This window comes from Myodes glareolus, chromosome 3 (genome assembly GCF_982192425.1).
Source record: "Myodes glareolus chromosome 3, mMyoGla1.1, whole genome shotgun sequence".
In the NCBI taxonomy this organism is placed as follows: Eukaryota; Metazoa; Chordata; class Mammalia; order Rodentia; family Cricetidae; genus Myodes; species Myodes glareolus.
Window position 1 is genome coordinate 20,195,664 of NC_142028.1, and position 13,445 is coordinate 20,209,108.

Genomic DNA, 13,445 nt, shown 5'->3' on the forward strand with positions numbered 1-13,445 from the left:
GTGGATGCACCCCTCACAGTCCTGACTTCCTTGCTCTTGTTCTCCCTCCATCTGTTCCTCATTTGGGCCTTGGGAGGTCAGTTCAGTGCTCCAAAGTGGGTCTCTGTCTCTATCTCCATCCATTGCCAGATGAAGGTTCTATGGTGATATGCAAGAAGTTCATCAATGTGGTTATGGGACAAGTCCAGTTCAGGTACCCTCTCCTCTGCTGCCGAAGAAACATGTTGGGACATCTCCTTGGACCTGGGAACCCCAATACAGTCAAGTCTCTGGCCAACCCTAAAAAGGTTGTCTTAATTAAGATATCTACTTCCCTGCTTCCATATCAACCCTTCCTCCATTCTAATCAACCCATTCCCTCAAGTTCTCCCCAATCCTCCCCTTCTCCCTTCTCCCTCCCCATCTCCCCTTACACCAACTCTACATCACGCACCCAACATTTGCCTGGCATTCTTGTCTACTTCCAATATCCAGGAGGATAACTATATGATATTCTTTGGATTTATCTTATTTTTTAGCTTCTCTAGGATCACGAATTATAGGCTCAGTGTCCTTTATTTATGGCTAAAATCCACTTATAAGTGAGTACATAAGATATTCATCTTTTTGGATCTGGGTTATCTCACTCAGTAAAGTGTTTTCTATTTCCATCCATTTGCATGCCAAATTCAAGATGTCATTTTTTTAACCACTTAGTAGAACTCTAAAGCGTATATGTTCCACACCTTCTTTATCCATTCTTCTATTGAGGGGCACCTAGGTTGTTTCCAGGTTCTGGCTATTACAAATATTGCTGCTATGAACATAGTTGAACAAATGCTTTTGTAGTATGATTGGGCATATCTTGGGTATATTCCCAAGAATGGAATTGCTGGCTCCTGAGGTAGGTTGACTCCCAGTTTACTGAGAAATCACCACACTGATTTCCAAAGTAGTTGCACAAGTTTGCATTCCCACCAACAATGGATGATCCCCTTACTCCACATCCTCACACGCAAATTAACAAGATAAGAAATGAAAAGTGGGACATAACCACAGACACAGAGGAAATTCAGAGAATCATTAGATCTTACTACAGAAGCCTGTATGCCACAAAATTAGAAAATGAGAAAGAAATAGACACTTTTTTAGATAAATACCACATACAAAAATTAAGTCAAGACCAGGAAAGCAGTTTAAATAGACCTGTAAGTCACAAGGAAATAGAAGCTGTCATCAGAAACCTCCCTACCAAAAAAAGCCCTGGACCAGATGGTTTTAATGCAGATTTCTACCAGAACTTCCAAGAAGAGTTAATACCTATACTCCTTAATGCGTTTCACAAAATAGAAAGAGAAGAGTCATTGCCTAACTCCTTTTATGAAGCTATAGTCATCCTGATACCAAAACCACACAAAAACTTAACCAAGAAAGAGAATTACAGATCGAAGTCACTCATGAACATCGATGCAAAAATTCTCAATAAAATACTGGCAAACTGAATCAAAGAACACATCCAAAAAATTATACATTATGATCAAGTTGGTTTCATCCCAGAGAGGCAGCACTGGTTCAACATTTGAAAATCTATCAAAGTATCCATCATGTAAATCAGCTGAAGGAAAAAAAAAACATATGACCTTTTCATTAGATGCTGGAAAAGCATTTGATAAAATTCAATACCCCTTTATGATAAAGATCTTGGAGAGAATAGGGATACAAGGTTCATTCTTATACATAATAAAAGCAGTATACAGCAAGCCAACAGCTATCATTAAATTAAATGAAGAGAAACTCAAAGTCATCCCACTAAAATCAGGAACAAGACAAGGCTGTTGACTCTCTCCATACCTCTTCAATATAGTGCTTGAAGTTCTAGCAATAGCAATTAGACAGCATAGGGAGATCAAGGGTATTCGAATTGAAAAGGAAGGAGTCAAACTCTCATTATTTGCAGATGATATGATAGTGTATTTAAGTGATCCAAAAAATTCTACCAAAGAAATCCTACAACTGATTAACACCTTTAGTAATGTAGCAGGAAAAAAAAGATCAACTCCAGATAATCAGTTGCCCTCTTATACACAAAGAACAAAGACGCAGAGAGGGAAATCAGAGAAACATCACCTTTTACGATAGCCACAAATAGCATACAGTATCATGGGGTAACTATAACTGGTGTGGGAGAATTATCTTTATTCTGTCAATCATGTTTTAAATAAATGCTGGTTGGCCAGGCCAGAGGGGTAGGTGGGAAATACCAGACAGGAAGTGGAAATAATGCAAGGAGAACAGGAGAATTCTGGGGAGGAGGAAGTTGATTCCTTCCACTCCTTCCCAGACCACCAAAGCAGCAGGATGTGTTCTACCCCACTGAAAAAGGTACTGAGCCACATGGCTAACATATATAAGAACAATGGGTTAATATAAGCTACAAGAACTAATAAGAAACCTGACCTAAGGGGCCAATCAGCTTTATAACTTATAGAGATCCCTGTGTGATTTTGGGGGGAGATAAACAACTTTGGGAACCAGGCAGGACAGAAATCCCCAACAAAAGTCTTCCCCTCATGTTACAGAATGGCGCCCATGTGGATAACTGCATCCACAGAAAGCCTGAGAAAGCTTGGGAAAGACTAGAGTAAAGCGTTTCGGTTTTTTTCTAAAGCAGGAAAAAAGCTGTGCTGTTTTAAAGTGCTGGCTTTCGGGGTTGTTCTACCAGGGAAAAGTCTGACTCTTTCAAGCAGGCTGTCCCGACTATAGACACACTGTTGCAGCTTACTTCATGGCAAGGACTTTGAAACTCCATAGGAGCTTTTGAGTGTTGTCTTCTCCATATTCCATAGCAAATTAAAGACCCACATGGTTAGAAAGAGATATATAGTAAAGAGAGATTCAAAGAAAAAAAAATCTCTAAATCATTTAAAGTCCTGAGAAATAAAAAAGAAAGAAAGAGAGTAGTTGTGTGTTGTTGTACACACCTTTAATCCCAAGGTTTGGGAGACAGAGACAGACAGACCTCTGTAAATTCAAGGTGTGGTGGCAGACACCTTTAATCCCAGCACTGGGGAGGCAGAGAAAGACAGATCTCTGGGAGTTCAAGGATAGCCTGGTCTATAGAGGGAGTTCCAGGACAAAAATATGCAGAGAACCTGTCTCATAAAGCCAAAAGTTAAAAGTAAAAATAAAAGAAATAGAGGTTAAAATAAAGTCATGTAAAGATGAAAAATACACAGATAATCTTGATACTGTATGCTATTATGCTCTCTTTGAATTGTTTAAATGCTGAGGAAGGAGCAACAGCTGCTAAATGATATTTGCATATAAATGCAGCAGAATAAATCCAAGATAGGGATTTCGAAAATACCTTGGCTTCAAAATTGAAGTCAAAATGTATGTTACTTTGGAGAAGAGATTTTGCTTCTGTTTCCACAGAAAACGAGAGGCTCTGGATTTATTCTGAGTTAAGAAAATTCCAATTTGACCAAGGGAGAGCATCTGAGAAATCTCTGGCAGGAATATATGGTCCAGATGTCTGATTTCTTCATCCAGAACAGGTTCAAAACTGCTGCCTGAGGTGATCAAGACTCACAGGATACTTAGTCAGGACTTGATCATAACTCTAAATTTTCTTTAGTTCCCCATAAGATTATCAGTGCCCCCAACCAGCTGGAAATAGCCTGGAATACTACGCCCATATGCCCAAAACATGGACTATGGATATTTTCCTACTTTTTTTTAAAAGAGGGGGAAATGGTGCAGGAAAATTGTTTGTATACTGTCAATCATGTTTTAAATAAATACTTATTGTCTAGGCAGGAGGTGTAGGCGGGAAAAAAAACAGACAGGAAGTGGAAATGATGCAAGGAGAGCAGGAAAATTCTGGGGAGGAGGAAGTTGATTCCTTTCACTCCTGCCCAGATCACCGAAGCAGCAAGATGTGAGCTGCCCCACTGAAAAAGATACTGAGCCACATAGCTTACATAGATAAGAATAATGGGTTAATATAAGCTACAAGAATTAATAAAAAGCTACAAGAACTAATAATAAGCCAATCAGCTTTATAACTTATAGAAATCTCTGTGTGATTTTTGGGTTAGCTAAGCAGCTGTGGGAACTGGGCAGGATAGAAAACTCCAAGAAGCAGGCTTCCCCTCATGTTACAATAACCAAGGAAGTTAAAGATGTATTTGACAAGAACTTTAAGGCTTTAAAGAAAGAAATTGAAGAGGATACCAGAAAATGGAAGGATCTCCCATGCTCTTGGATTGGTAGAATCAACACAGTAAAAATGGCAATTCTACCAAAAGCAATCTATAGATTCAAAGCAATCCCCATCAAAATCCCCAAAAATTTTTTCACAGACCTTGAGAGAACAATAATCAACTTTATATGGAAAAACAACAACAAAATAAAACAGGATATCCAAAACAATCCTATATAATAAAATTACTTCAAGAGGCATTTCCATCCCTGACTTCAAGCTCTGTTACAGAGCTACAGTAATGAAAACTGCTTGGTATTGGCACAAAAACTTTATCCATTTTCAAGATTTCTTTTTAATTACAAATAGAGGCAAATTCCAAGGATTGATTAATTTTTCAATATGTTAAACATTTAGCTACTCCGTTACCAACCCTTCAAAGGCCTGTAATTTTTCTGACACCAAAGGCCATTGTTCTACTCAGACAGGTTTATCAGATAGCCATTTTAAAAGTAGGGCCATTGGCCCCTTTGAAAAGTCAACAGTTGTTGGGTCCTTCCTATTTACAACTTGAAAAGTCTGTGCCTGCTCTAGAGATACTTTTCAATATTTCTTCCTGAAGCATTCTCTGTTTTATGGTTTGTTTCTGACTTTGGATGAATGTTAATCTGTGTTTTCTACAGATGTCATAAAACATGACCCCATAAGTTCATTGTTATGTTGGCCACATTTGCTTTTAATTTTCTTCTTTGGCATTCCGATCTTGTTCATTTGACTCATCTAATGGTTTGTTTCTCTTGAGATAAAGTTCAAATCCTTAGACGTTAAACAATTTGAAGAAATCGATTTAAATGTAAAGATTTTAGTACAATTAGGTAGATCTGCCTTGGCCTCAGGTTTAATGCAATTTATTTGTACTATTAATTTTTTGTTTTGATCATTATAAAATTTTGCCAAAATATTTATGATTTTTCCTACTTTTTATCTTCTAAAGTTGTTCTGCTTTCCAGAAAAGTATGGATTTCTTCATTTTTAGTTTTGTTTTTATAACAGGCTTTAAGTGCTTTAATTGCTCTTCAAAAAGGAGTTCTTTTTTCAGGAAAATAAGGAATGGTTTAACAAAATTTAATATGGGAGCCTGTGAGAGTCTGATGCTAGAGAATTGTCTATATTCTGTCAATCATATTTTAAATAAATGCTGAATGATCATAAGCCAGGCAGGGAGTATAGTTGGGAAAACAAGACAGGAAATAGACGTGGGGCAATGAGAACAGGAATATTCTGGGAAGAAGGAAGCTCTTCCTCCAGTCCTGCCCAGATCACTAAAAAAGCAGGATGTGACTTGCCCCACTGAAAAAGGTACTGAGCCATGTGGCTAACACAGGTAATGATAATGGGTTAATATAATCTACAAGAGCTAATAAGAATCCTGAGCTAATGGGCCAATCAGTTTATAATATTATGGAGACTTCTGTGTGATTCTTTGGGGCTAAACAGCTATGGGAACTGGGCAGGACAGTAACTCCAATGAGCAGGTCCTCATGGTACAAGAGTCTCTCCAAGATATTTCTCTTAACTTGTCCCTTGAACTACATTCATTGTTTCAAAGACGTCCATTGCTGTATCTTCTGCATATTCTGAAATTCTGGGGTATTTTTTTCAGGTATCTCTAGAAAAATATTTGCTTCTATTAATGCTCTATCTTTTCTGTATGACCTTGTTTACCACAATGAAAATATCTTGACATTTTGAATTTTTATCAAGCCTTTAGAAATTACCCTTCCTACCCAATAATGATAACAATTATAACATTCAATATTGACTTATCTTTAAAGATCAAAATACCCTTGTGATTAACATTTTCAAAGGGGAAAGTTTTAATTAACATTCATTTAACTTCTGGATGTGATATTGCTATTGTTACAGGTGAAGCAAATCTTTGCAAAATTTTATTGAAGACTTCTTTGGGATCTTCTATAAATTTAGTAAATGGCTCAGTCATTCCTGATGCTTGAATCTTTTCTACAGCATTCACAGTTGCTGGATAGAGGAGGGAGAAGGTTTTATCATCAGTATTACATGTTGTTTCACATCAGCATAGTGGTCCTCACCAAGGCTTTCATCTTGGGAAATCTCATGACATGTAACCCTACATTGTTGTTTGATGGCCCTACATGTAATCTCTCCATGAAGTGTTCACTGTAAGAGAGGATCATATTTCAATACTGCTGTAATCAAAACATTTCAGTCTTGTGGAATAATTCTTTTCTTACTGTACCATCAATTTAACATTTGCTTCATACAAGGTATATAGTACTACAACAAACTATTGCTTCTTTAAATCTACTCAAATGTAACATCTCTATAGACTCCCATTTAGCTTCCCAATAGCCTTGAGGATGCCTGTCATTTGACGGTCATTCTTGAAAGGAAAATGTTTAAATTAAGTTAGGTTTCTTAATTGCTTTGGGCTGTTCCGCACTAATTTCATAATTTAATGGTGTGGTTGGTTCTTATATAAATTCTTCTCTGTTTCTGAATATTCTTATTATATGTTTTAATAACTGCCTCTAAGGCTTGTGACATTTGAATTGTAAGGTTTTCTAAGGTTTATGTTTTACCAGTCAACTTTTTACTTTCTTCATCAGTATTTCTAAAGCTATTATCTTATCCATCAAATTAGTTTTGTTATCCTTAGTAATTATTTGTAAGTTTGTGTATTATCACTAGTATACTTTTCTAAGGCTTGTATCTTTTGAAGAGTAAGTTTTTCTATGATTTGCATATTATTAGTCACAATTTTGCTCTCTTCATCAGTAAATATTTCTACAGCTTTAATCTGGTTAGTTAAAATTACATTATTCTCCTTAATAATTATTTGCAAGGCTTGCATATTATCAGTGTAGCCTTTTCTAAGGCCTGTATCTTTTGAAAAGTAAGTTTTTCTAAGGTTTGCATATTGTCAGTCACCTTTTTGCTTTCTTTATCAGAAAATATTTTAATTCATCTATCTCATCTGTCAATTTCTCATATTGTATCCAGTTATCAAACCAATTTTAGACGTAATATGTGAAATATCATACTGATAATAAGTGTGGATGATATATTGATCTCAACTAAGTTGTTTGTCTTCACATTTATTTTTTTTTTAATCTACATCTTGTCCATAAAGTAGTGACTTTATTTTCTATATTGTCACATTCCCACTCTTTAACATGGGAAATGTATTGATTGTCCTTTCCCCTTATTCTTTTACCTCTTTATTTAAATTTAACAGCCTTGTTAACCATTTTAAAGTTCCCAAGTGTCTTACCAGTTGTGATGCTGTTCCTTGGAGGGCTAGGCTGTGGTTTTCCCTGGAGGCTGAGCTGTGAAAATGTAGTGACAGTGTTTAACCAGCAGGTGGAGGACATGCGTGAAGAACAGAGTTGTCTGAAGGTATTCAAATGTAGTGACAATGTTTGACCAGCAGGTGCAGCACCAAGATAGGTCAGTCCCAGCATAATAAGAAAATGTTCAAGGCATCTGGAACAGACTTTGCCCCAAGGTCTGTGCAGAGCAGAACCCATATGGAGGGGAGCACATTGAACACATACAGAAAGCTACAGGATCACAACCTGCTCCAGTGAATGAGTACACTGCCCATAACTTGTATTTGGAGGCAGCAGCAGTCCAGGAGTCTGGGCCTTGGACAGAATGAACATGAAAAAGACAGGGTGGGGTGTGCAGCCTCCAACGGATATCAAAGCAACAGACAAGCAGAAAGGACACTGGTGATTTCCTGCAAGGTCACATCGGGCATTAGAGGATAAATGATTTCTTTAACATTTATTATCAACCAAAATCCATGTACAAATATTTAAGGACAAATGGGGAACCTCAACTAAATCATAAGTCAGTGCTTACACCTGGCTTTATTATTTCTTGCTCAAAAGGGACACTTCTTTGTTCAAGTCCATCCCCAATAAAAATCCTACTTCTTAGAAGAAAATGCTTCTCTCAATTGGCTGGCAGGCCTGTAATAGAATTCCAATATTAGAAGAAAATTAAGAAAAGCCTATATATCTGCTATTATGTGGTAATAATTGGTGTAGGAACTCCTTCAGCCAATAGCCTTTAAGATACCAGCTCACTTGTACATGGCCTCTTAAACTATAAATGACAAAATAAATCATATTCTCTCTCTCTCTCTCTCTCTCTCTCTCTCTCTCTCTCTCTCTCTCTCTCTTCAAACTACTGGATTCAGTTCCTGCTCCCCATGTATGCAGAGAACTGTGAGCTGTGTGTCTACTGCTAAATAAATAACCCTTTATTGTACTCAATTCTGAGTTAGTGTGGGACTTTTTTTAACATCCATCTTCATCGGGTGTTTATGTGGCTCTCAACTCCACACTTACTAGGTGGTCCAGTCTAAAAGTCCAAAAGATCTATGGTACAGAAGGTCTCCCATCCCTCCCTCCTGTTTTGATTTTACCTACTAAGTGATGTTTTACAAAAACAAACCATAGCAGTGACAAGTTAGAAATTTCCCAGGCTTGTACATATTCCCCTACACACAGCATTTTTTCTGTCACATGGCAACTTGTGTGATGCTTGCCCAGCTTCTGGTTTGTATCCCTGTTAATGAGCTCTAGGCTCCTTGATCCAAAAACATAAAAAAAAAAACCCACCTCCCTCTCTCTCTCTCCATGAACAGAATTGATTTAATTGCTCTTAAGCAAAGAGAAAAGTTTATTTGTCACTATTTAGCCAGGCACCAGAATGTGAAACCATAGTGTCAAGGGACTGTTCATGCCACCACCAAACATATCTCACCATCACATGGCTACAAATGCAATACCTGCTGGGAAATAAAGATTATTACACCTATAACAATTTACTGAAGTCTTATGACAAAGGTAATTATTTTATTAATAAATAAATCAATAAACTTGAAAGTTATATAATTGCAGACAATATTACCATTCAGGAATTTAATAACCTGTTTGCTTATACTATGGATGGTATTCTGCAGGCTTATATGGTGTTTCTGATATATCCATCTATTGGATATTGGAACATAGCTTTCTTTTTCATTTTGTATCCCTATGAAAATTATTTGATAACAGAACAAAGAATGAGACACTTTCAGAAATGAGAAAATCTTTACAGGCTAATAATGAACAACTAGCAAACAGACAGAATTAATACCATCAGAAATCTAAAGTTAGCTGAAAAATTAGCACTATTAAAAAGCATAACATTAATTTTACATAAAAAATTCAATCCACATCAAAGAGTACTGAAAAATTATCTGAAAGAATTTATACTGTTGAATTTGACAATCAAAATTTGTTAAAAAGTTATGATAGGTTAGCAGATAGAGTATCTCTCTAGGAAGGCAATCCGCACACTATCCAAATAATGTCCAAGGATGAGATGTTACCTTTAAAGGAAAAACTTCATACCTTGTAATCACATGTTCAGAATGATGACCAGAGGCTAGGTGCCTCAATAAATTCATTAACAATCTATGCAGACCAAGAGATTCAGGCTTTGCAAAAGACAGTAGTCAAAAGATTTGAAATGATTGAGGAAATTATTGGAGCTGATGAGTAGGGAAAGAAGGTACAAGGACAGAATTTAACATCACTAATACTTCTCAGAGATAGAGATGATTTACCCAGGGTTTAGCTTCCTTCCCTATAATCAACTCTGAAAAAGCATTGAGTTTAAATACTCAAAAGGATTTAAAGAATGTATATGGATGCCTATAGATATGAATGATCTAAAATGATTAAGCAAGCAGTAGTATCTTACATCTTGTATTCAGCAATTGTTTGGGAGATTGTTGTGCCAAAATCATCTCTGGACCAATACCTCAAGGCCTGTAGGACAGAGAAAAATCTGGCTCAAGTTTGAAGGATAGTGTAAAACTACCAAAGGGGAACGAGACAGCAAAATTTAGTAGCTATCCCTCCAGCCAGAGGGAGGGCTTGGCTGTCTCTCATTGGCTGGAGGTATCCCTGTATCACACAATGTCACTTAATCTATATAAGCTAATGCTCACAGTAATAAACTAAGATCCTTCTCTGAGTTGACTTCCTATCACATCTGATTGTCCTGCATCATGGGACTGTGTGTCTAATTATCCTACACCATGGGGCAGTGGAATGGACAGATAGCACACTCACCTTTTCCTAGGGAATAAGGTCAAGGAAGTCTGGTAACTGGTGCTGGAATGTGGAGTGACTGGTCCTAGGGCAAAATGGTAGGTCAAGGTGAGTGGGACCCCACAATGTGGAACACAACTTTACACAAAAATGATATGGTACTTAATGCGCTGTGATACATGTTACTCTCCAGAGGCCTGAAATTGTTAGACCACAATATGATCCAGGCATGGGAGGATATAATTACCCTGGCACCCTGGGTACCCACTGGGAATCTTTTCGCATGGGACAAAAGGAACCAGGTAGAGACTCTGACCAGAGAAAGAGAAAAATCCTTTAATGTACCCCCAATATTGGGATTCTATCTAGCAACTGGACATAATTAGAAAAGACAGAGACTGCTTTACATTGTTTATAAAAATCTTTGTATTCCTTAGCTAGGGTAACCTTACAAAATAGGAAACGCTTGGATGGCTTAAGAAAAGATATTGATGCATTTAAGTCAAAGAGCCTCTATAAGACCTGATTTAATTGGTCCCCATGGCTTATCACACTCATCTGTTTCCTAATTGGGCTGATGACTATTTGCTTATTGATCTGTCATTTTGGCCCATGAGTTTTTCAAAGGTTGAAACAAGCATTACAAAAACAGATATAATGCATACATGGCCACTCTAGTACATTAGGATAGGCTTGATACATCTCGCCCCATAGATGAACTCTCAATTTGAGGGTGTCCAGAACAAAACCATGGATAAGGATGACCCTGACCCGTAATCTCTTCCTGGTGGGCTATTCTAACTTCGAGACCAGAGCAGGGGGTGGGATATAAAAAAAGGGGAGATGTTGGGTCAAAATTATCTCAGGGCATATAATTGGAGGCCTATAGGACAGAATAAAAGCCTGGTTCGAGTTTGAGTGAGAATGAGACAGCAAAAATTAGGTAGACATTCCTCCAGTTAGAGAAACAATTTGGTTGCCTCTCATTGGATGAAGGCACCTCACGTCATACCATGTCACTTAAGCTATATAAGCTAGTGCTCACAATAATAAACTGAGTTTTTGCTTGACTCAACTCCCTATAGCATCTGATTGCCCTGTACTGTGGGGTTGCAGAACGAGCATCCTGCATTGCGGGGCAGCAGCAATGGGCCGATATGGCACTCACCTTTCCCTGGAGAATAAGGAGGTCTAGCAATGACTAGGGGGAATATGGAGGCTCAGAAACCCAGATTTTTTTCTTATTGTAAAGATAAGGGAGAAATAATGTAATTACATTTAAATTTCAAAAACACTTTTAGTCAAATAAAGACCTGTCACGTTGTGAAAAAGAGCTAATTAAATCACATGAATGTCAGTACTGACAGAATAGGGAAAATTATAAGTAAATGATAAATACTAAGACATAAATTTTCCCTGAATTTGAGAAAAAAATGTTTGAGAAAGTTTCTACACCACCATAGGTGCTCCTTTAGAAGAACACCATAGTCTATGTAGTTTGCATTCAAGTTAAATTTCTTCTTAGTTATGAATGTTGGACTGCATAGAGTAGGCATTATTATCTCTTTACTTGTACATAAACCAAAGAGCCAAGATAGGTACATGTATTAAGACATAAGTCTAAAGTCAATGAACTTGTAATAAGCACACTTCCATATAAACTTACACTATATTTTGTGATTTGAAATTAAGCATGGTGTAGAAAAATATTTACACCATTGTGAAGAGAAATGTAATGAAAATTATATCAAAATATCTCTCAGTTAAATACATGATAATACAGAAAAATATAAGATGTTGAAAACTAATACAGTGGAATACATTTTCTAAACAAGCTAAAAGAGTAAATGAAATTATAAAATATCAGAAATGTACCAGAGCAATCAGAAAGTAAAAGCATGCATTGAAAAGATTTTTGAGGAAGATAAAAGCACTTAAATTGTCAGATTTTCACGGCCAATTGTGGGATGACAGACTAATTTGTGTAGGGAGATTTTATTTGTATCTTAATAAATAAAGCTTTCCTGAAGATCATTGTAAAACAGTCACACTAGTCAGCCTACAGTCCAGCCAGTCATGACACACACCTTTAATACAAGCAGTGACACTAGTTAGCCAAAGAGGTTGAGCAGTAATGGTGCACACCTTTAATTACAGCACTAGAGAGGAATATAAGGTAAGATGAGACAACAATTCACTCTCTTTCAGTCTGATGATTTAATAGAAGTAAGAGTTTTTCTCTACTATTGGAGCATCCATCTTTAGCATACAGGCCCATAGTATCCAGCAAACTTTTCCATGATGCAGGAAATCTCAAAGACAGGTCTGCCTATATTGGCAATTTTCCAGTCATTTTTTTTTCTGTAGAATGTCTCTCAGAATGTCTCCTGCAGAATATCTCTCAGACTCTTTCATGAAGTAGGAAAACTGAAGGATTGTCTCACCTTTAGGCTAGTTCAGCAGTCATTTTTCTGTGTATTCTCCATGTATAATTCATCTAATAAACTCCATAAGGAGCCTCTTTGGTGCCCATCTTCCTCTTGACATAGATCGGTGTTGCCAGGAGCAGATGTGTCTCACTGTCACAAAAAGTACCAATTATTGAAACATTTTAAATGCCATATTCTGAAAGTCTCTGAACTGTTGAAAGGGAGAGGACTGCTTGTTGTTCCTGTTCACCCAGATAGCTTAGCCCCAATATAACCACAAAGAAATTGTATTAATTAGATCACTGCTTGGCCCATTATCTCTAGCCTCTTATTGGTTAACTTTCACATCTTGATTTAACCCATTTCTATTAATCTGTATATTGCCATGTGGTAGTGGCTTACCCAGAAAGAGTCTAACAAGTGTCCATCTCAGGTGGAGGATCAATAGCATCTTTCTGACTCTGCTTTCTTCCTCCCATAATTGAGTTCTGTCTTCTCCACCTACATTAGTTATGACCTATCAACTAGTCCAAGGCAGTTTCTTTATTCATTAAGCAATGAAAGAAACATATAGACAGAAGGACCTCCTACACCATTTCCCCTTTTCTGTTTAAACAAAAAGGAAGGCTTTAACTTTAACATAGTAAAATTACATATAAAAAAACAGTTATCAAGCAAGAA